We start from the raw sequence: 23,118 nt of genomic DNA, 5'->3' as shown, positions 1-23,118 counted from the left end.
ATTTTCGTATCGCTTTACACTTATATACTCCCATTCTCGTTTTTGTGTAACAGCTTTCTGACGTCCTTTATTATGACCGGCGAAAAACTAAAGATAATTTAACCGTTTTCCATACAAAGCCACCAAGTTTGGTGACTTGGATCTTAGCTCCTAGAGCTTTTTACCGAAACTAGGAAATAATTTGAAATTTGTGCAGTGAAAAATTTACAGCATTGTGATCACCCACTTTAAAGTTATCGCAAATGGTTTATGGACAAAAGTTCGAAAGACAAAAGGTCGAAAGGACAAAGGGTAGAAAGACAAAAGGTCCAAAGGACAAAAGTTCGAAAACGATTTGCTTTGAGGAAACTTATCCTTCTAGGAAAATATATTTTCGACCTTTTGTCTCCCCTTATTTTGCTCTTCGACCTTTTGTCCTTTCGACCTTCTGTCCTTTCAATCTTTTATCTTTCGACCTTTTCGCATCGTAATTGCTCCATTTTGCAAAAAATGCTAATTTTTTTATTTTCAAACGAAAGGATTTAGAGCAATATACCGTTTTGTCTCAAATTCCGAACAGACTCATATTCCAAACACTCGGTTTCGTATGGCAATTTGGTTGAAATGTTTTTCTGAAATATGTCATCAAATTACCTGAAAATGGCAGTCGATTGTAGTTTAATCTAAATCAAGGTGTTTGGATTATGAGACAGAAGGCACACGTGTTCGGCATTTGAATCAAAATGTTGTTCCATACTTATAGGTAAAAACAATACTAAACAAGTTGAAACAAACATTTCTATCAGCACACCCAACAGCTAAAAGTTGGACTTTGCGAAGAAATTAAAATGTTCAAAAATATCAGCCAAATTATGACTATCAGATCCATTTGAAGTCACTGTTGGCCTTAAGTGTTTGGAATATGAGTCAAAACGGTACCGACGTTGCTCGATAAATACTTGTTTTTAATTATGAATCGTGGTTTACGGCTAACCAGCCGAGTGGAAGTTTAACAACTACCGAGAACGTCGCGACCCATTGGAAGCCCACACAATAGAAACCTCAGCCAGCGCAGTTGCTGGCTAGTGTAGTGTGCTATTTCCATACCTAAAAAATAATGCGCTCTCGGGCTAGGCATTGGATATATATATAAAAAGCGTTGTGTTTGGATGGGCATCTAATTCTTCTGAAAGAGGTGCTCTTTGCGAAAAAAGACCACGTGATTATTGAGCTAAAATCGAACTCAGGTTAACTTCTGCGTTCATGAGTCCTCTCATGGCGTAGGGGTAACGCGTCCTAACTAGAGATCAGGGAGTCAGATTCTCACTAAGAAGACGTGTAACTTTTTCGCAAACTTCACATCAATTTGTTCATTTAATCCAATTGCAAAAATATGTAATGTTAAGCTTTCGGTAGTTGTAAAACTTCCACTCGGCTGGTTAGCCGTAAACCACGATTCATAATTAAAACAAGTAATCACTTAATAGTTTTCTGGAGAAATCGTCGGAAATACTTAAATTTATAAGGAATTAACAATGTGTAATATGAGCAGAAATACTGTCGTAATGTCACGCGGAATTACAAAAGAAGATAAATGTCTAACCTGATTCTATGATGAAAAATCAAACTCTTGTTTTATGGTTCCTATAAGATTACGTTTTGTGTTTCCTATTTGGTCCATATTCGGTCTCTTTTTGTTTCCTGTCTAGTCTCTTCTTGCCCTTTTTCTCCAAGCTATATGTCTCTAAAGTTTATATTAAAGTTAACTGCCTTGAACACTACCAGTTATGCAATGTGATCGATAGAGTCATTTTCCAAATGATTATTTTAATAATTAGGTTATATTACTTGATCTGCAGGAATTTAAGCAAAAGGATTGTACACTACTTGTTTATCCAAATCTTTTTCGAATCTTTTTGTTTCTCATGAAGTAGACAAAATTCCATCTGAATGTGCTAATATTTGTTTTAGTAATTTCATTTAAACTCACAAATTTTGCATAAATTACGCCCATTATTCCGGGTTTCTTAAATTAACATTAAATCTTTCAAATCATATGATGTTATTCAAAAAAGTATGTACTATTGTATTGATTCTAACTTTTCGTAAAAATTTAACTTCAAAAATGTTTTTCAAGATTTGTGGGACCCCTAAAAATGTTGGGGCCGTGGACCATAGCTGCCTCTCCCCAATTTCTGGATTGCTTGAAATATTCACATTTTTCGTTCCTCCCAACTAAAGGAAGCAAAATATCGGTAAAATATACTCAATATCGTAAATGTACATCTGGTTTCTAGGATATCCAAATGCTTCTAATTCATTTCAAACTGATGAATGTCTATAGAGCTTTGAAGTTAAAATTGTTGAAAACCAATAATTTAACAACTACCGAAAAGCTAAACATTACATATAATTTGCAATTGGATTAGATGGACAAATTGATGTGAAGATTTGCGAAAAAGTTACACGTCTTCTCAGTGAGAATCGAACTCACGACTCCCCGATCTCTAGTTGGGACGCGTTACCACTACGCCATGAGAGGACCCATGAACGCAGAAGTTAACCTGAATTCGATTTCAGCTCAATAATCACGTGGTCCTTTTTCGCAAAGTGCACCTCTTTCGGAAGAATTAGATGCCCATCCAAACATAACGCTTTCTATATATATCCAATGCCTAGCCCGAGAGCGCATTGTTTTTTAGGTATAGGAATAGCACACTACACAAGCCAGCAACTGCGCTGGCTGAGGTATCTATTGTGTGGGCTTCCAATGGGTCGCGACGTTCTCAAACGACCGGTTACGGAACATGAGTCCGTTGCTCGATAAATACTTGTTTTTATTTATGAATCGCGGTTTACGGCTAACCAGCCGAGTGGAAGTTTAACAACTACCGAAAAGCTAAACATTACATATAATTTGCAATTGGATGAGATGGACAAATTGATGTGAAGATTTGCGAAAAAGTTACACGTCTTCTCAGTGAGAATCGAACTCACGACAGTGGAACAGTGGTAACGCGCCCCAATAGAGATCGGGGAGTCGTGAGTTCGATTCTCACTGAGAAGACGTGTAACTTTTTCGCAAGTCTTCACATCAATTTGTCCATCTAATCCAATTGCAATTATATGTAATGTTTAGCTTTTCGGTAGTTGTTAAACTTCCACTCGGCTGGTTAGCCGTAAACCGCGATTCATAATTAAAAACAAGCAATAATTTAAATTATCATTGAAAATAAAAATTTAAATTATCATATATTAACTTACCAGCAAGACCTGCGTGTACGGCTAGCAAAGCAGCAAAAGCGAGCATCTTAAAAGTTGACGCCCTGATCAGAGTTTTTCCTCCAAACAGCAGCAGCAGCATTGGTTTTCAGTCGTTGATTCGGTATTCTTACAGCTATCAGATCTTTTGGTTCAATTGTTGTTGGTCCTTCTGTTGAATTGATCTCCAGTTTTCTACGGGTAACCTCTATGAGTTTTCCACGTTGAATGAGTACGTTTTCTCTTATAACTATCGTACGTTTTTCATACCACTATAAACAGAATGATAAATTTTGTCATCAGTTATTCCAACGAGAAATCGGCAAACTCGCACTTTCTTAAGTTGGAATTTATTTTTTCTCATGATTTAGGCCGCTAGCAATCCACTTCACAAAAGGAGAACACCGTCGCAATTACATCTCTTTTGTCGGAAGCATAATAAACCATTCTCCAAAGTGCTTAAAACTTCCTTTCTTTTTTTCCTACAAAGCATCTAAGACGTTAGCAAAGAACGAACACACTTCAAAAGATTTCTTTTCCTTCCAGTAAACTTTAGCATCGGTTGAGATAATGAAAAACATTTTCATAATTTCCTAGCTTCAGACATTCCAGCGATGTCGGTTCACGGTGATTTTTCCTGCTTGCGGAGCATTTTTTCTACACTTCTTGCATTTTTCATCACCAACGCTTTTCACTTGAAGATATACTTTATGGTATTAATGAATTTCCTTTTCCATTTGCATTCACGTCAGAACATTTTGAGACCATCATTGTCGTGACTCGTTTTGAAAAAGAAGTGAACTATTGCGACACTCGAACGATGGGTGTAGATTCGATCCGGTTCCTTTGAGGACGTTTTCCATCTTTCACTTCCCGTGGTTTATTCCTTTCATCTTGATAATGGAACACACTTTTTTCGTTAATGAGTTTTCCTCGGTGCGCAGTTTTCTGAAATGGAAACACAGAAAAGAGTAATCAGATTTCGCGCAACTTTAAATTGAATCAGAATACGACGTATCTTTCAATGCGGATGTAAATGTATAGACTAGAACTGACGTTGACAATGGGGAAGATATAATTGAAACAAAGTGTAACTTAGTTTATGACATCTGGCATTTGAACTTTTATCCATCCAAGTCCCCTACTGTGAAGCGAGGTTACAGGAAAGGATCCAACTGAATCGAATGATTTGCATTCATCCATGCCAACAGGATTGTTTTTCCATTCCATGAGTAGCCATCCAATCCAGCTCAACAAGCTGCTCATCTCCAATTAGTCAAATTGAGACTGTGATTCAATTTTGCTGCTGCTAACAGCAAATTTGATGGGTGCCGACTAACGAGGTGAAGATTTTATGTAGGTGTCTACGTTTTCCTTTGGGGCCTCTGGGACAGTGATTTGGGGGCTAAATGAGTACTTGAGAGATTGTTCGCATCTTTTCGGAAGAATGATCCCATCCAATGATGGGTCGACTGTAGCTTAGTTGGTGGCCACAGGAAACTCATTGAAAAACAGAACGAAAAAGGTTTTATGGACATGGTTTGTTAGAGATGATTAAGTGTCAAAAGTTGGATAACGATATTAGATAGCATTTAATTGAAAAAACGAGCTTGGCCACCCGTGAATTTTTTCCCTAAGATCAACTGAACTTATACAAGACATAGCTTAAATATTAAACGTATTCATCGTGGCAATATAATTTTTCGACATTTTCTCCAATGTTTCAACATAGGATAGTCTAGGTGACCCATTAGTACTGTAACAGAAAGGAAGCATTTGATTCATTTTCAAAATTCATTTTTGAATTACCTGCAGAGCTTTACATTTTGCTTGAATAACCTCAATGTGATTTTTTCATTTAGCATGAGTCCTAGATACTTAACTTTTGACTTCTGAAACCCTCTAATCGTGACAACATGTCTACTAGAAGGTTTATTTATTTATTTCTTCCATCTTCGACCTACTTGGTCGCACAGACTATGGACCTGTGCACGAGTTCACGAATTTGACGTTCGAGCGGTGCCGAATTCACTTGTTTCCATGGTCACGTAAATAACACGGCACCGCTCAAACGTCAGATAGTGAACTCGTGCATCGGTCCATTGGCTACAGCATTGAAATATTATAAATCATCGGACAAGGAAATACAAGAGTGACTGAACAAATTCATTGACAACGGAACTTAACAATTATAAAATAAATACTACAAATGACATTAGAATATTGTACAGGAAAATTCATATTGACATTTGAGCTACACGGGTAGTTGGTCGCCACACTGAATCTGAGAGATCTCTAAACATACGGCATCGTACTCCACTGGGCCAGCTCGACGACCTTAATGCAGCATCTCGAAACTGAGCATTGACGGTAACTTTGTAAGAGACATAATTTAAGGATAGTACGTCTTTCCACGAGGGTACTAAGCATTTCACGTGCAAAACATCCTTAGCTCCTATGGATTCGCTTACCATTTTCTTCACTTCATTCGCTGTTACGTCAGGAGCGATGTTGGAAATGTACAACTGTACAATAGATTCATCGGGAGCAGGCACTAGACTATTTGGTTCAATTTTCGTAGAAGATAACGGGGAACTTCTTGTATCGGCCAAACGGTCGCATAGGTGAGAATCGTTGTTAGATTTTGGTGTCGATGATGATGGTTGACTTGTTACTGTGGCGCAATTATTCATCATTCGAGGCATCATTTCGCTTATCCGGATCACTTCGAACTTCAAACAGTTTACTTCATCTTTCGTCGCAAATTCGTGTTCCCTTTCTTCTTCTTTTCGCGGAAAGCCATTGGAAAACGTGCACGTTCAATTGAATCGCTGCAAGAGTCGCGCATCCAGAAAATATTTCGATGCAAACATGCACACCCTTCGTTGTAACAATCCTACGCATTTAGCGTGGAAACAACGCTGATCCTCGCATATTCCGTCACATGAAACAACCACATCTTCGGGAACAATTTCCGCTTTGCCATGTATCGCAATATTGAGCTTCTCGAGATTTTTAGCATTCGATCACTTCCTCTTTACTTCGAATGTTACGCGCTTTGCGAATCTTTTCTCAAACCGCAGACCACCAAATAAGTTGGCGCGCCGATCGATTAAGCGCCGAGTTGTGGGTCGGTCAAAACGATTCAAATCGCTTGCAACTTGAACACAAGAAGGTACGAACAATTTTATTCTATATTTTTGTATCGATAAAACGATTATGATCGGCTCTCCAAGTTTAGGACTCGAGCCCTAAAAGTGATTCACTTCCTCGGAGAGATATTTGACATTTTTCTTTTTTACTTTTTGGCTGGCGCACAAACTCGGCGCATGGGCCACAGGGCGCAACTTGTTGACACTCTGCGGATTTAAGTAAAGATTCGCAATATGTAATCATTTTGTTTCGGTCAACCCCTAACCGTGCGCTTCAAATTACACTGCTTAAAAGACAGATGGCAGAGCGATGCGATAAAATAGTAGGTAGTTATGTATGCCGTGCAAAGATAACAATACAGGATGGCGATTGGTTTGCTCGATGTGGTGATCGATGATGAATGTTCTTCTAGGATCACTGTGCGAGCGCGAGGAAATAATCAATGCTGTTACTGTTGGATCATTTGCTTCGCAACGAACATTTAGTTCGAGGAATAGAGGATAATCCGTACGATGAATCACGACAGAATTGAAAATTACGAGAACGCTCTTTCGCGGAAAATACATAGCAAACAGACGGCGCACTACGGTACAAGCAAAACAGGTATCACTTGGTATCACTTTTTTGAGATTGAAAGGTTTTGGTTAAGTATAAGTAATAAGTATAATCATGTCGCTGATTAGAATCAAAATCAGCGTGAGTTACCAGTTGGCAACAGAGGTGACCACGATCAGGTATCAGGTATCAGAAGGCCGGCTCCAAAGGCACGTTCCCCACCAGTTGGGAGATTTGTGCCATCGCCATATTTGAGCCTATTTCATCATCTACCCGATGGGAGAGGAAAGGGAAGGGAAAGATGGGAGGAAATAGGAGTGGGTCCCTTGAAGAGGGAAGATCGCATAAGCGAAATGAGAGCATGTAGCTCCATACCACAATGGGTTCGAACAGCGCCCTAAAAAGGGCACTGCAAAACGCGTGAGCGTAAAGAGAGCCTATAGCTCATTACCACAGCGGGTTAAGAATAACAGGATGTCCTGAAGATTCAGGCTTCTGTATTCAGTTTCACTTAATAAGTGTTTACCAAGTAATTGGAATCGCATTTGCGCAAAAACTGGACAGTTACATATCAGGTGATACGAAGTTCCATAATCGGAGTCACAACTATCACACACAAATGAGTCAGCACGCTGAATATTTGCCATGTGATAGTTGAGTCGGCAGTGGCCTGTCAACGCTCTGACCAAGAGACTGCAATTCTGCTTTGACAGATTTGTTAAATACTTCGCCACCTTTGGAGATGGCTCAGTAATATACAATTTTGTTTGACGACACGACTCCAAACTATTCCAATATTGCTTGTGCTGAGTTGCCGCCCAAGAGTTTATCTGAAGCTTCACCCAGCACTTCGAAATTGGAATAGCCGGCTCAGGGCCAATGAAGTCATGCGATGCTCCATCGCGAGCTAGCTCATCAGCCAATTCATTTCCAGCGATGGAAGAATGGCCAGGTACCCATACAAGGTTTACAGAGTTGACTGAATTCAGTTCCTCAATTTGAGTTCGACATGCGATAACAAGCTTCGACCTTGAGTTGGCCGAAGCGAGAGCTTTTATAGCAGCCTGACTATCTGAACAGAAGTATATGACTTTACCCATTACGCGCTGTTGAAGTGCTGATTGCACTCCACACATAAGAGCAAATATTTCCGCCTGAAAAACGGTGCAGTTTCTACCAAGTGAGTAAAACTGATTCAGCCTTAGCTCACGAGAATATACTCCTGCACCAGCTCTACCTTCAAGAAGGGAGCCATCAGTGTAACATACTATATTGTTTGATATACTTCTTTCCAAATAGCCAGACGTCCACTCTTCCCGTGAAGGGAATTGTGTGGTAAATGTCCTGTAAGGAAAGTTACAAGCAATTGTGAAATCACTTGGAGCAAGGACAATTTTGTCCCAATCACCAAAAGTGGAAACAACGAAGTGTGTGTAGATCTACGATTCACTGGATTTTTCTCCAGTAGATCCAGTACCCATAAACGGTAAGAGCAAGAAAGTGCTTCTTGTTTAAGATATATGTGTAGTGGCGCAACGTCGAAAAGGGCCTCGAGCGCTGCTGTGGGAGTTGTAGAGAACGCACCAGACATCGCCATCAAGCACATCCTTTGGAGATGGCCCAATTTTGATTGGATTGTTCTCACTTCGCCCTTTTGCCACCACACAAGACATCCATATGCCAATATTGGTCGAACAACTGTTGTGTAAATCCATTTGATATATTTGGGTTTGAGGCCCAAGTTTTACCAAAGGTTCGCCGGCATTGACCGAAGGCCATGCAAGCTTTTTTGACTCTGAAATCAATGTGAGGTGTCCATGAAAGTTTGGAATCTAGAATGACTCCGACATACTTTACTTGATCAGTCACATTAATCTCAGTGCCAAAAAGACGTAAAGGTCGAATTCCATCGCGGTTTCGTCTTTCCGTAAAAAGAACAATAGATGTTTTATTCGGGTTAACCGAAAGGCCATATTGGCGACACCAACTCTCGACTACCTGAAGAGCACTTTGCATCAGGTCGAATAGGGTGCTTATGCACATACCAACTATCAGAGCTAGATAGTCGTCGGCAAATCCATAAGTTGGAAAACCGCAATTATTGAGTTGCCTCAATAGCGTATCTGCTACGAGATTCCACAAAAGTGGTGACAAGACTCCCCCTTGGGGGCATCCGCAAACACTCAATTTTCGAATCGCTGATTGACGCAATGTCGAGAAGAGATGTCGGTTTTTGAGCATTTGATGAATCCAATTGGTAATCATTGTAGGTAGCCCATGGTTTCGTGCGGCTTCCAATATGGCATCGAAAGACACGTTATCAAAGGCACCCTCAATATCCAAGAAAACACCCAAGCACGATTGCTTCTGAGCGAATGCTTTCTCGATATCGTATACAACTTTGTGTAAAAGAGTCACAGTGGACTTTCCAGATTGGTAAGCATGTTGATTCACATGAAGAGGCATGTTTGCCAAATAAACATCACGGATGTGATGATCGATAATCCGTTCCAGACATTTCAGAAGAAAAGAGGTCAGACTGATTGGTCTAAAACTCTTCGCTTCCTCATACGACGCACGTCCTCCTTTTGGGATAAACTTTACAGTAATATCACGCCAGGATTTGGGAATGTACCCGGTAGCAAAACTGCTTACAAGTAGCTTTTTCAAAACATGTTTGATAAACTCAAATCCCTTTTGGAGCAGAACAGGATAAATCCCATCCGCTCCTGGAGATTTGAAAGGAGCAAAACTATTAAGTGCCCATTGAATCGATTCAGTAGTTACGATACTGCGAGCCGAGGCCAGAGACTCGTAACTACATGAAAAGACATTTGATTCATCCGTAGATGCTATGTCCACACATCCGGGGAAGTGTGTATTGAATAAACATTCTAAAACTTCTTCATCGGAAGAAGTAAAGTCACCATTAGGTAAGCGAATTTCGTTCACTTGGAAATCCTTAGATTTTGCAAGAATTTTGTTCAACCGACTGACTTCACTCAAACTGGAAACATTTGTACAAAGGTTTTTCCAGCCGGATCGTTCAGCAGAACGAAGAGCCTTCTTGTAAGCCTTGCGAGCTGACTTGAACGACTCTGATCCAGCTGAACGGCGTCTGTTCCAACTCCTTCTACATTGTTTCCTGAGTCTAGTCAGATCGGAATTCCACCATGGGGTCCCTCTTGTAGTCTTTACAGACCGCAGAGGACATGCTTCTTCAAAAGCTTCCATAATGTAGGATGTTGTAGTATCAACGGCATCATCCAGATCACTTGGATTTTCAATGGACGGAGAATATCCATGAAATTTGGTCGCAACCAATTCAATGTAGAGTTCCCAGTTTGTTGACCGGGGATTCCTAAAACGCAAAGTCTGCGCAGTTACATTTGAATGTTCAAAGAAGATGTAGCGATGATCAGATAATGATTCCTCATCTGATACATGCCAATTCGTCAACTCGTGACTGATTCTATTTGAGCAGAGCGTTATGTCTAACACTTCTTCTCTATTAGAAACCATGAAGGTTGGGCGATTGCCTATGTTAAGTAATCCAAGGTCTGTACTACTTAAGTATTCCATCAGACTGGAGCCTCTCAAATTGATATCCGAGCTGCCCCAGATGATGTGATGAGCATTGGCATCACTGCCCACAATCAGCGGAAGGCCTTTTGTTACGCAGTGTACGACAACTCGTTTGAAGTCATCCGTTGGGGATGGTTCATCATGTGGTAAATATACCGAACAATAGACGTATTTCCTGTTGAGGTCACCAACAGAAACATCGATTGTGACAGCACATACATCTCTGGTAGTTAACTCAGAAATGAGTGTAGCAACGATTGCTTTATTAACGAGCACGCATGCGCGGGGCATGGAGCGCGAGTTTGCCATTTCAAGCTTGCTAAAAGTAGCAAAAACTGGGTCCACAAGGTTACCTAGATAGAAGTTCCCTCTACGAAAGTAGGGTTCTTGAACTAGCGCCACTTGGGCTGCACCATTTTGCATGAGTCTGCAAAGATTGATCGTTGCTGTTCTTTTATGCTGAAGATTGATCTGAGCTAACCTAACCGTAGCCACTACCCAAACTAGGCAGGATTAAGCTTTTTGCAATCTCAGCACGAAAAAGACCAGCAACGAAAAAACCAGATCGGTATCTATTTAATGTCGCCAAAGGCGAAAGAGCACAGAATACACTGTGTAAAACGCATAATGCGAATCCATATAGGTGATAATTTAAATTAAATGTCAACATATTCATAATCCCACCCTTATTAAGCCTTAAGATAGAGACTGAAGAAGGGCAGCCGATTATCTCGGAGAAACACAAGGTCACCTGCACCATTGCTCCGGGTAGCACAGGAAGGACTCAATACTGTGGAGGGCGCCCTGGTACCCCACAGGCTCCGTTTGCGGTTAGGTTTTATTTAGACCCCCCTAACCATTCATTCTTAGGCACGGTACGCATCACACCATAAATTAGGGGTCACCTGTGAGGTGGACTTTTACCACCGGAACAGGCAATCCGTAGTGTTAATTCTTAGCCAGTTGAAACAACCGCTACCGACACTACGCGGCTATCTAGGCTGCTCGGGAAAAGGAGGTTAATATTGATGATTAACTCCTGACGTGCCCAAGCAGCCACTAAAAAAAACAGGTATCACTTGGTATCACTTTTTTGAGATTGAAAGGTTTTGGTTAAGTATAAGTAATAAGTATAATCATGTCGCTGATTAGAATCAAAATCAGCGTGAGTTACCAGTTGGCAACAGAGGTGACCACGATGCTTCCCTGACCGTTATTATCAGAAAAAAATCTCCATCAAATCTGTGCTCATCAGTCGTTTTCTATAGTAAGCTGCATGTCTGGGCAAAATTTTAAAAGACATCGTAGGGCCCGTTTTTAAGTTACGCCCTTTTGATTGTTTAAGTCCACAAATTCAAAGGAAATCTGAAATATTTGAACGGGTTTTCATAAGCCGTGACTACCAGAAGCAATATACCATCAAAATGTGGTAATTAGTTGCTTTATTTATTTATTTGTAACTTATGGGTGGAGTTTTGAATGAGAAAATCAACAAAATTTTGAGTTACGCCGTTTGGAATAATTAAAGACACTAATTTTAAATAGAATAACAAGGCATTCTAATACCATTGAGCATGTTCAAATGTTTTCAATGGCACATTGCATTTACATGCAGCAAAAGTGTTTCACCATTAACTGATTTTTCATAGGCTCAAGTGCTATAAGGCATTACGGAGCCAATTATGTACCACATACAAACAGACGTAACAACTAGTACAACTATCAATTTAAATCATAGTCACGTGAACATTTACGCCAATGCTAAAAATACTTCATTTGGCCAACCGCGAACTAGGTGGCGGTAGTGAGCAAACGTCAAACTCGACCAAAAGTGATGCGAGCACCACGATTGGCACGTCGGCCAACTACAAAATATTTGAATAGGGCGCTATTCTGCTGTGTTATGAAAAAAAATAGAGTGTTACGTATGTTTGTCTGCGTATGTATGAACTGCTATAGCTCAACTAGCTATACCCTCGGCTTTTCCGGCTAACTTTGTACTGCCCAGAACATAAACTTCAATTGCCGAGTAATGTAGTATTGACCAAACTATGTCACTCAAGACCACTGTCAATACTTATGTTATCATTTATAGCATTTTTCACAAATTCATTTAGATTTTTTACAAATCTACAACTTTACATATACGCTCCCCGGTCTTTTCAATTACACAAACACTGTAGCCAACAGGGTGATCCGCTTCAAAAACACGCAGCTTAAGCGCCACTCCACTAGGGAGACCACGCGTCCAATTTCTAATTGCCCGGATGAGACTTCCCTGAGGGCGAGTCCATTTAATTTCCTTGAAAGGATTTATGGATCGTTCCAGTTGGCTACGAACTAAAACGGCCAAACGGGAAAACCCTATTATCGCAACATAACCGTATACGCACGACGACACTCAGAGAATCGGTGAGAGACCACCCGTACCCCTAACATCTCACTAGAGAGAAGTTCTCATCATCGGCAAACTCTCTCAACTCACCTATGGTCATCTCACCAAACTGGAAGAGAATCAGAACCCACCAAAACAAACTCGATCATGTGGGGGACGGGACATCAACTACAAATCGCGCTGTGACGTTAAATACAATTAAACAATCAAATGGCTAGGGAACAAACTCATAACGTAGAACATTTATTGGGGTTACTATTGGGGACAGATATATTCGTTTATATTCTTAGGGTAACATACATGTTTTATTGCTATGGATTTAGTTCGAACTCATTATCTGTATGTGTTTCGTTCTCTTTCTCCTTCCTAGCTTGTGTGTGCTTTCTAACTCCTCCCTATCTAACCTACTGTGCTCAGTGCTCTCTACGTTCTACGTGACGTCACGTGTTGGAAGCTCAGCTGCGTATCGGTCTGCGCTCCTGGTTACAAGCTTGCTTTGCGGCGGTCACGAAAACGACTCACGCACGCATTTTCACGGGTCCAAAGGCGGATCCCAAGACGCTATCGAAAAAAGGTTTCGATCTTCAAACGGCTTGATGGTTCTTGGCGCTAATGGCACATTAGATCTTCAGTCTTTGACTGGCACAAAAAAAAATCTCCGCGGCGCCCTCACCGGACGCCGCACTTCGTTCCGAAAAAAGAATGATTTGGCTAACTGGATTGCTGCTGTTGAACGTAACCGGCAGTCGATGACCTGTTCGACAGGTCGATGCTCTCACCGGCTTGGTTGATGCTGTCGTGGATATTTTACACGTCACGGCGTGATCAAAAAGGAAATGGTGGTTGACTTACCCAAGCGATGGCGGTCTTTCGGCTGTTAGTACTGCCTTACCGGTCGATTGACGATCCAGCCAGTGGACTCCGTCCACGTGAAGGTCCCCTGGGCCTCCTCGGACTGATATGGTGACGAATCCGTCCGCTTCTGGCTGGTTGGCGGTAGCCAGGAATTCCTCGTCCGTTGGGGAAAGAAATGTCGCGCTTGGGTGTGAAGAACTGTGGGCGGGAAATACAAGCCAATCTGGCAGGACACGGAACATAAGCACTGGCACAAAGAGCACGTCTAGAGCACAAATTCTCACCTTGATTATAGGTTCTAGCTTCTACCTTCGCACACACAATTCTTCACGCACACTTTTGGCCTACTATTGGAACGAAATATTCTACATTAAATTACTTAACTATATTTAACATCACTTTGTTACATACTCTCGGCACACGAAAAACTAACTATCAAACGCGGACACTTCCAACTCTTTGGATGATCACGGACGAAATGATCGAGTCTGTGAAGCCTCAGATAAGGGAAAGTGTATCTCGAACGCACCCGGAAGTACGTCATTTCCCGAAACTCTTCGTGTACTGTCGTGACTACCCAGTTACATTGGATAACTTGTATGCTAGTCGTGCTGCCTTCCCTTTCCCACCTTATCAATGAAACAAATGGCTTCGACCTAGGGAAGCGTTTGCAAGTGTTCGTTTGCCTACGCTCAGGGAATACTTTTCAAAATTCAAATTCCTTTTTAAAGATTGCATGTTCTTACACCTATCCTATTCACATTATTTACCCAAATTATATACAAACTATTTACAAAATTCCTGACTGCTACATTGCACCAGGGCTGATTTACGAAAATTTGGTTTAAGGATTTAAACCAAATTTTCGTAGTGGTAAACTGTACACCAAATGTACAAAGTATTTTAATTTCCTTATTCCCTTATTTTCCTAATTCATCCGGGTTCCTATCTTATTCACCAAAATAATTCATAATAAATACAACAAAAAAAAAACTAATTCATATCAACTATCATTACTATTTACAAATATATACAAAATATAGGTCCACTCCAACGAAGATACATATGAGCGCTTTGACGTTCTCAGAATGGGTGTGCATACAGATACCAACAAATTCTCAAACCTCAATAATTCAGAAAACGGCATTGCTACAGAAACCTTTCAGTCTCCGCAGAAGCCAAATCATGACAACACATCATTGAACGAATTCTCAATGAACGTAAATCGACACTTAACAGGTACACATAAAACGAGACAAACACCAATCCTCTTTGTTGGTTAACTGCCTCTCTTATATGACCGCAACTCACATCCCCATGACTGGTTCATTCAGGCTTCAACTACACCAATCCTCATCGTTGATAACATGTTTCTGCTCTGAACTCACCGCAACTGTTCTGTCTCACAGAGAACCACCAAGCCTGCTACCTGGTCTCAACGTCTCTGTGTTGGACAAAACGTAACATATATCACACATTATTCGCACTACATACATTGACACACCAGAGTGTTCTCCGGCTTCCATCAATGTATGTGTGTATAACATAAATTCTCACAAACTATCATCTCACTAATGTTTCAAACGCCGATGCTCTCTCTCAGCTCTAACGAAACATTAATCAATGAAAACAAACAAGTTCAACTCTATTACGACACTCAGAGAAATTCTCTCCGGACACTCACGACACTGAACCACCCACCCTTTCTGATAAACGTCAAAGTAAAAAAATAAACATTGAAAGTGTAGTGCAACAAAAATTCGTGAAAGTTTTTGGTAATTAATCCATGATTTACGTACGGAAATCGGCTAAATTTCCTAAAAACTAACGGAAAAGGTAGCTGTTATACTGTTTATTATGATGAAAATCTCTTGTTTTTGCAGTTTTGAGCTACGATAGACATTGAGACGGACTGACGGAGGAATACGAAGACGTTGACGATCTTCTGCAGCACTGAACCGGACTCTGTCTGAACGACCTCTTTTGAAGACCGCTTAAAGACCGACACGGCAACTTCCGGTGGATCGAATACCAGGAAGGCATCTTTCCAAGTGCTGATTTGTGCATGAACGGGTACTAATTCTTTGTTTTGCTGTTTTAGGTACTTGGACGACTGACTGAAGATGTGAACGAAGACATTGACGGAGCATGGACCCAAACCCTACTTTTAAGCTGTTTTTTGTATTTTATGTTAATTTATTAAAGATATTAATTATAAGTACTAACCTAGCCTTAAGAACTACCTTTGTGAACTACAACACTAACATTATTTACAAATTTCGAAACATTCCTTATCTCTCATTCAACGCAAAATTTTCAAATAACCTTCATATGACCTTGTCCATCCCACATTACGGCAGTATGTCTAATTCCTTCAAGACAGAGCCCGTTTTTGAAGATGTTGCAGCTATCGCTCGATTGACTCGGGTTGCTCAACATCGTCTTTCCTTATGGATGACTTCTGAGTCTTGATTTCGATCAGCATCTGATGTTCCCCAATATCAGACTCACGATTTTTACTTCCCTTTGGTACTGCTCGTCAACGCACTACGGCTCCAAGCTTCTAAGTTACGAGATCATCGCCCGGGAAAACTTCCAGGGCTCTCTCAGACTTCTGGTCGAGGGGATCACGTATAGCCACAAACACTCCTTTCCAACGGTTCTACTTTGAAAGAACTAGAGAACTCCCTTATCAAGCACAATGCAAAGCTTCTTCTTGGACCGATAAAACAGTCCAAGGATGCCCCTAGTAAGTAAAGGTTTTGTAGGGGCGGCAGCTGATCCGAAGATCAGCGCTAAGCTTTGCAAAGGCGAACAAGTATTTTTATTACCCGGAGCACAGCTTCAACGGAGTATTTGTAACTCTTGGGTGCAACCCAAGAGTATCATAGCTTGAAAAAACAGGTCCCTTTTCAAATATTTTTGAGACCAGGCCTAGCACTGGTCCTTGTTACTGTCTAAGACAGGTACATAGCTGAAGGTCCAAATCGGTCAAACTACGGAGAGCCTGGCTTGGCAAGTTTCTTCAGAAACTTGCAATGGAAAATTCCAAGGCTTTTTCCATCCACGTCCTCCAAATCATAGCAATGGCTCCCTACTACCCTCTTGACGACTGCTGGAATGTACTTCGGTGCCAGCTTAGCCGACACCCCTTTCCCTTTGTCCGAAAGGATCGTGTTCTTCTTCAGAACCGCTTCACCTACCGAATATGTCGCACAATTTGCATTCGACCTGAGGTTGTAGTATGATGAATGCTTCTGATACGCTGTCTTCAAATTCTCCCGTACTTCTTCCAGTAACTTCTCCTTCTCTTCCGGTACCAGACCTGCCTGGTCCGCTGACCCCATGTCACGCATCTGCCGATATTCTCTACCATCGGACACCTGGTTCCTCCCGAACACCAGAAAATAAGGCGAGTACTTGGTAGCGCTATGGACCGCATTTCGGATCGCATTCGCGATACGCTGCAGGTTATTTGCCCACTCTTTATGGTGATTCTTGATGGTAGCACGGATAGCAGTCGTGATAACACGATTTACCCTCTCGGAATCGTTCACCTGAGGGTGATAGCTGGGGGTTCTCCAATGAGAGACATGGTACTTCTCCAGCAACTCCCCGAACGTTTTCGACGTGAACTGCGTTCCGTTGTCCGTAAGCACAACTTCAGGCACGCCAAAGAGCAGGAAGATGGAATTCTCAACGAAGTGAGCCAAAGTTTCCGCTGTCGCTTCCCTGAACGGTTGCACCATGACAAACTTACTAAACAGGTCAGTCACTACTAGTAAGCAGGTGCTTCTCCCCTTTCCAGATGATGGTAATGGACCCACATAGTCCATCGCTAAGAACTGCCACGGATGTTCTACGACCTTCTTCTGGCCCATCATTGGTGGAGTCGTATTTTGGTTCGACGCTTTGCTAGTTTGGCACTTCATGCAAGCCTGACACTGCCGCTTAACGTCCACCGCCATTTTCGGCCACCAAAACCTCTGGCGAACCGCCGCTAGAGTTTTCTCCGAACCCAAATGCGCTTCTTCGTGGATTCTTCGGATAATCTCCACACGATCAGCCTTGGGCGGATATCTCTTCCATCGGAAACGTCCATCCTCGATTCTGTCTTCCGATTTACAGTATCTCAAAATTTTTCCATCGACCACACGAAAATTAGAGTACTGTGTCGGACAGCTTACGATCTTCGACGCCAGTTCCTGGTACCCCTTGTCCACATTCACTGTCAGTACTGTTTCAACCGACCTAGATAGGCAATCTGGCAAAACGTTATTCTTGCCTTTCCTATATTCCAGCTCAATGTCATAGGACTGGATTTTCAACGCCCACCTCAACAGTTTTGCGTTGCCAGATTCTACGCCGATCGTAAACAACCATAGAAGACTACGTGCATCGGTTATTACACGAAACCGAGTGCCCTCCACGAAGTGACGGAAGTGTTGTATCGCCAGTAAAACTCCTAGGCACTCCCTTTCTACACTGGAATACTTCCGTTGTGTGCTACTGAGTTTCTTACTAAAGTAAGCGATGACTCGTGGCTGACCATCTTGCTGCTGGGTCAAAGCAGCTCCCACAGCGAGGTCAGATGCATCTGACTCTATGCAGAAAGGTTGTGAGAAGTCTGGGTTTCCCAAGATTGGAGCTGCTATCAGAGCCGCTTTCAAGTCTCCGAACGCCACTTCTGCTGCCTCGGTCCAGACAAACTTCTGTTTCGACTTCTTTAATAGATCAGACATTGGGGCAACTATCCGGCTGTAATTGCTGATAAACCGTTGATAGAAGCCCGCCAAACCCAACAGTCGTCGAACGTCCTTGACATTCTTCGGCCGTGCATAGTCCAGAATCGGAGAAATTCGTGCATTGTCTATCGAGACTCCTTTGTCCGTTAGCAAATACCCAAGGTACGCAACTTTCTTCCTACAGAACCTGCTCTTGTCCAACGAAATGGTCAGATTGGCTTTCGCCAACCTCTCCCCTACGATGCGCAGCAGACGTACATGCTCGCTGAAAGTCTTGGTAGCGATCACGATGTCGTCCAAGTACACAAATACATAGGGTTCGAGGTCAAACCCTATGACTTTATCCATGAGCCGGCACATCGTAAACGGTGCGTTCGTCAAGCCAAAGGGGCAAACCTTGAAACGGTACAAGCCTTTGGGTGTCCTGAACGCTGTGAAGTCTCGGCACTCTTCCTTGAGGGGGATCTGAAAATAGGCATCTTTCAGATCCACTACGGAGTAATACTTCGCCTTCTCCAAACGATGGAATATCTCGCCCATATTCCTCATTGGATAGGAGTCCTTTTTCGTGAGTGCGTTAATTCTCCTGGAGTCTAGGCAAACACGTAGCTTCCCGTTCGCTTTACGAACAGGAACTAGTGCACTAGCCCATTCACTCGCACATTCTTCAATGGCATCCATTCGCTTATACCGTTCGAGTTCCGCATCCATTTCCGCCTGAATTGCCGGTGAACACCGGTATAGCGGTTGACGCCTCGGTTTGGCCTCCTCTGTCAATACAATCTCATGCTGGATCACCGAAGTTCTTCCCAAACGGTTCTCCGTTGTACATGGGAATACCTTGATCGCTGCTGTCAGTTCCTTCCTCTGTTCTTTTGTCAATTCATGTTCCGTTTCAATGGTTTCCGGAGTTGCTTTCGACGGCTCGGGTAATTCCAATGCCGGAATATCCAACGACTCGTCCGGATCGGGTGCTTTGATCGTCGGTAGCGTCTCAATCGGAAGAATTGGAACCTCAATCGGACGACTGCCTTCACCACTTGCTAAACTGGTGTCCACGGTCACTACTTGCTCAAACCCGTCTGTCCCTTGAATCATTGGCTGTATACCGAAGGTTTTCCAAAAATTGTACCCCAAGATCAGACTCCTGGCAACCTGAGGTACTATCAAGGTCGGAATAATCTTCGTAATACCCCGAAATTCCATCGGTAAGTTTATATACCCTTGGCTCTTGTGCACAGTCTTATCTGCTGTTACTATTTTAACCGGACTCTGGTGCACGGACAACCCGTTTTCTTCAGCTATGCTTGCCAAACTCGTTACGCTTACACTCGCTCCTGAATCTAAAAGTGCGTCGTAGGTCTTGTTGAAGATTGTAACCGCCACATGCGGACACGTGTCCGTGTGAATTTTTACCTCACATACGTTTTGGTATGGATCTTCGTATGGAATCGCCTCCATCTCCGTGGGAACTCTCGAAACCGGAATGCTGTCGTCCCCTAGCTGGCACTCCTGGCTTAGTTTCCCGAGTTATCCATAGCCCGTACTCTCGCATCTCCTGAGTGGTTTTCACACGTAGTCACCGTCTTCCCTTGTGCGCCACACAGATAGCAGAATAGTCTCCTCTCTTCTGGACAATTCCTCCACAAATGACCGTTTTTCCTACAGTTCCAACATAGAGGTAACTGTACCGTATTTGGGGTGTCCCGAGCAGTTCCTCCTTCACTTCTACCATTCGCTCCTGCGGACCGCTGATCTCTGTGCTTTTTATCTCTTTCAAACCTGCTTCCCATCACATTTACATTCTCCGCTTCCGAATCCGAGCTGTAAGAGTCATCTTCTTTTCGCTCTACTCCAATATTATGGACCGCATTCGTCTTACTTGGTCCCTCCCGAGAATTCTTGAAAAGTGGGTCGTTCGCGTCGATTCTATAAGCGTAATACTCCAATTTTCGCAAGCTATCGACAGTTCTACATGCCAGCTTTGAACGGTAATGAGGGCGCATGTTATCCCAAATTACTTCGAAAATACGCTGTGGATCTAATGGAGTGCTGAGAAGCTTGTTCAGCCGCTCAATTTCCATTTTGAAACTAAGGAAAGTTTCATTTCGGTTTTGTTTCCGCTCATATATTTTCTGGCGATTCCCTTGGTCCTTATTCGGATTGCCATACATATACCGGATTCTTTCCTCAAATTGTTCCCAATCGAGAAACTCGTCCGCGTAGCACAGATACCAATCATATGCTTCACCACGTAGAATGGTATGAATTCTCTGCATGAGAACGTCGTCGGCGATCCTATCCATTTTTGCTAGACGCCGCACCTTTAGCAGAAAATCTTCAAGCGATCTGCTCCGTGCATCCCCACTAAAGCTCAAATGCCATTTCTCCATTCTACGATCCGCATCCCGAATCTCAGCCTCACTTATTCGTCTGAAGTTACCTCTCGGCTCGCGTTGTCTCCTGGTAAACCTCCTGTCGTCTTCTGAGAATTCATCGGAACTGAACTCCAACTGAACTCCAGGTTCTCTACCAGCACTTCGTCTGATTTGTTCGTCTCGATCCCGACTCCAATACCGCTCTGCATTTTCATCGAACCAACGCTGATCGCAGCTTCTCCGCCCGTCTTGCTGATGTCTCCAAGGTCCGTTTGAGCGACGCCTCTCGAATGGATGTCCGATCTGCTCATCTCGGAAGGCATTGCTAGCTTGTTGACCTCGGTAGCCATCCCTGTCCTGAGCCACCTCCGCTCTACGTGTCACCGCTTCGTTCCACGGTCCTCGCACTTCATACGGTCGCTGTACTACCTCTCGCTCCATCTGACTCGTTCTGTTCAATGGAAATCTTTCGTTCCTTCGCTCCAAAGGTTCATTACCGACCCTGTCGAAGCCTAGTCCATCGCGTCGTCTGTCATCGCTGTCCCATTCATCATCTCCCTGAAATCGATCCCTCACTGTATCGTTCCTCTCTACGGCCCGGTAATTCCTGTTCTCCTGTCGGTGGTAACTGCCGCGTTCTTGGTTTTGCCTGTAGTTATCGTACGTCTCATTCGCTTGTGCATAATTCCTAGCCAATTCATTATGTCTTGAGCTTTGACCGCTTAGAGAAGCTCTAGAATCTCTGTCAACCTTTTCTCTCTCATATTGATTCTCGGTATGGCTCGCCAAACCTGCGTATCCTCGGCTACTATCATTTACACCCTTCAAACTTTCATTCTCCATTTCGCTATTCTTGTCACCCCCTTGAGCCCCTTTCGATTCGTTCAACAAAATTTCCAATTTCCGTTGCAATTCTTTAACTTGTGCCTCCAACGCCTTCTCTCTCTCGCTAGCTCTATCTTCTGCCCCTTCCCGATTCCCGTTTTGATCAACCTGCTCTTTCTGTTTTGCGCCGTTTTTCTTGGATTGATCCTCACCTTCAAAGTTAAACGGATCTGGCCGTTGCGCTAGCTCTTTCCGTCCCTCAAATTTACTCAACTCGGTTCGTATATCCTTCAGCAGTTCTTTCCGCATTCGTTCCGACTCACCATCCTTGGTCATTATCCTGTAGACCCTACCCCAGTAGTGTTTCAAACGGGAAAACGATCGATCATCCAACCCATTCGCTAACTTACTCCTCAACTCCGAAATTCTAGAGCAGATCAAATCAAATTCTTGGTCGATCGTGAATGGAGACTCATATACCCTTCCTTCTTTCTCATCTTCTTTGAATAAGTACCTCAGCAACCGATATTTCGCCTCAACGTCATTTTTCGTCTCCTCAATTTTTCCTCTAATCGTAAGCTCGTAATCTACCTCGTCATTGATCAAATGATCCGCAAATGGAAGCCTAACAGCCATTCCGAAAACCGTAAATTCAATTCAAATATAATAAGAAATAAAGAAAATAAATAGAATTCAACGCATAAACTATCACAAAAATCTTTCAAATTAATTATTATATTACACTATCCCAATTCAATCTTTAACAGAACTCAATATCCTCCAAAGAATATATCTCAATTACAAAATCCTCAAAACACTCAGAGAATCTCCACAAAATTCAAAATCCAGACGAAATCATACTCCAAAAATATCAACACGTGAACCTAAAACTATCCATAAATACTGCATAAATATTTCACAAAATTTTAACTCTACATCAAAGATTACATAAATTTTCAAATAATTCCGAAGCCCCACGTTGGGCGCCAATTTGTAGCCAACAGGGTGATCCGCTTCAAAAACACGCAGCTTAAGCGCCACTCCACTAGGGAGACCACGCGTCCAATTTCTAATTGCCCGGATGAGACTTCCCTGAGGGCGAGTCCATTTAATTTCCTTGAAAGGATTTATGGATCGTTCCAGTTGGCTACGAACTAAAACGGCCAAACGGGAAAACCCTATTATCGCAACATAACCGTATACGCACGACGACACTCAGAGAATCGGTGAGAGACCACCCGTACCCCTAACATCTCACTAGAGAGAAGTTCTCATCATCGGCAAACTCTCTCAACTCACCTATGGTCATCTCACCAAACTGGAAGAGAATCAGAACCCACCAAAACAAACTCGATCATGTGGGGGACGGGACATCAACTACAAATCG

The 23,118-nt window shown here is 42.5% G+C and overlaps 1 long non-coding RNA gene across 1 annotated transcript in view; it reads right to left on the bottom strand.

Moving 5' to 3' along the window:
• Nucleotides 1–4,145: 4,145 nt before the first annotated feature.
• LOC110676218 overlaps nucleotides 4,146–23,118 on the bottom strand; it is a 169,223-nt gene continuing 150,250 nt past the window's right edge. Inside the window, exon 2 of the long non-coding RNA XR_002500180.1 lies at nucleotides 4,146–4,188. This is a non-coding gene — a long non-coding RNA (uncharacterized LOC110676218). The remainder of the gene's footprint in view (nucleotides 4,189–23,118) is intronic.

Source organism: Aedes aegypti, chromosome 2, assembly GCF_002204515.2.
Source record: "Aedes aegypti strain LVP_AGWG chromosome 2, AaegL5.0 Primary Assembly, whole genome shotgun sequence".
NCBI lineage: Eukaryota > Metazoa > Arthropoda > Insecta > Diptera > Culicidae > Aedes > Aedes aegypti.
The sequence above is the reverse complement of the archived record's forward strand: the minus strand, read 5'-3'. Positions and strand labels throughout refer to the sequence as shown.